This window comes from Tupaia chinensis, unplaced genomic scaffold, assembly GCF_000334495.1.
Source record: "Tupaia chinensis unplaced genomic scaffold, TupChi_1.0 Scaffold000661_1, whole genome shotgun sequence".
NCBI classification, from domain to species: domain Eukaryota; kingdom Metazoa; phylum Chordata; class Mammalia; order Scandentia; family Tupaiidae; genus Tupaia; species Tupaia belangeri.
In genome coordinates, this window is record NW_006160183.1 from 3,447,086 (window position 1) to 3,449,533 (window position 2,448).

A 2,448-nucleotide genomic window follows, 5' to 3' on the forward strand; every position below is an offset into this window, starting at 1 on the left:
CCACCAGGTCTAGGACTCAAACTATGGTTGGCCATGTGGGAGTGTCCAGTGCTTTAACTACCACACCTCCTGCTGGCCCCCTGGCATCTTTTTCTAAGAAATTCTCTAAAACTCTAGCCTTGCTAAGCACTTGTACCATTCTATTTCTTCTCTCTCTCTCTTTCATTTACTCATGATAGAGCATGTGTATGTGCATGTGAGAGAGACAGAGAGGGAAAAAGGAGCAGGCTCCACAGTGTCTGGTCATATTCCAATAGCTTCCCTATATATCCCCAACTTGTGAGATCCTGGGCACTCTTCCACACCTCCAGTGTGTTTCAAGCAGACCAGGTCAGGGACTGAAATTATGGTGGCCATATGGTATCCAACTTCTCCTGACTGAGCAGTACATAACCACTGAGCCACCAAGCTGGCCTACCACTCTATTTCTTCATACCAGTGTCTATAGTAGTTAAGACGCTCAGATGTAAAGAACGAAAACCCAATTTAAGTTGGGTGAATGAATCAACAGAAATTATTACTCATATTTACTCATTCTAAATCCAAGCATGGCATTCAGGTCCTGTACATACAGGGAATCAAAGTAGATCATCAGAATGTTCTCTCTCTCTCTCTCATCTGTATCCTCTTGTATGTTGACCTTATTTCCTCCCACTGAAAATGGTCTCTCTTCACATAGTGAAAGAGTCTGTGTGCAGACAGGTCTTCACATCCTTCAAGCTCCATGATTTAAAAAAAGTAGAACACTCCCTACATGCTTCTTTACAGAAAAACTGATTAGGGCAGATTAAACTTCATCTCTGGAATGATTACAGAATCATCACTTTGACCAGGGTGATTGTATTAGTCAGCCTGGTCATTTGTCCATTTCAGATGGTCTAGGGGTCAATCTATTAGGAAGAGAAGAACACATGATGAGCAACCAAGAACAATAGCCATGTTAGCGTCTTGCAACTGCAATAGAAAATCCATATATAGTCAGCCTTCCCAAAACATGGGTTCCATGTCCCTGGATTTACCCAACCAAGGATGCAGTCAGGCCACACCAATTGTGAAATGAGGACGAAGTGACTTCCTAAAGAGAGATACTTAAGAAGTTTATCTATGTATTTTCTTTTTTCCTTACACAAGATGCTAGGACTACTTATAAGTAATATAGAGAAGATTTAAAGTATATTGGAAGCTGCAAATACTATGCCTTTTTAACAGATTTGAGAAGTCAAGGATTTTGGTATCCAAGGAGAGTTCTGAAATCTACCCCTCAGATACTGAAGGATGACTGTACTCTTTACCAAGCCCAAGTCAATTCTGTATGTCCTTCCTCTCTCGACTAAACTGAAATTATCAGAGGGCAAGTTGTATAAAAGGGTCCAAGGGTAATTATTTTTCAACCCTTACAAAGATACAAGCTAAAACATGATAAAAACATCTACTGCTCAGAGAAAACTAAATTCATTTTCTGGTTCCTTAAAAACAAAAATGTACAAAACCCATCAATAAACCAGGAAATTTAAGAGATCCATGTTACATCTTAGAAATTAATGATTGGGACCAGCCGTTGGTGTAATGGCTGTGTCTCTGGACTTCCATGTAGGAGACTGTGGTTCGAGTCTCATATCCGGTGGCTTAAACTCACGCCAGGCACGTGTGCATGTGTGCCCAAGATCCCAAGAGGAGGAGAAGGGATTGCAGGGTGGCCTTCCCCCCTGGGGGGTGATTTCTCTCTTTCTGTTTCTCTGTCTCCGTCTTTCTGGTGAGCACACGTGCCCTGTAGCAAAAACCTCTGGAAAAAATAGAAAGGAAGGAAGGAAGGAAGGAAGGAAGGAAGGAAGGAAGGAAGGAAGGAAGGAAGAAAGAAATTAACGATGACTGTATAATAAAGATTTCCTAAAGTTTATTTTCGGCTATTATAAGGATTATAACTATTTTCTATTTTCAAGGGACTCGGTTACATAGTACATTGAAATGCCAATTATGTTTGACTACAATTCTATATTGATTTATCCAGACACTATCTGCCCTGTGGGAAACACATAAACTTTTCAGCCTTCACACTTGGTAACACTGGGAAAATATCAGCAACAACCCCTTGTTGCCAGCGCTGGTTACTTTCCTCTAGTAAATGACCCTGCATCTGTCTTGCTGGTTTGTGTGCTTATGAAAGAATCATTGTTTGACAGAAGTGCTGCTGAAGGGTGTAACAATGACAAATTGGACCTCCACTTGTAATGAGAATCTTGGGGCTGTGTGCAAACAAAGGTCTGAGCAGAATATTCTTTGAATAATTGGGAATTACATACATGAATAAATTTGGATATGAAAAATGTAGTCACAGATGGGAGAAGTTCTTGATTCATCAGACAAGTTGCCTTAAGAGAAAACACAATCATAGCTAAACATTAAATCTGCTGCTTAAAATATGTTAAGGTTTTTAAGCAAAATAGGCTT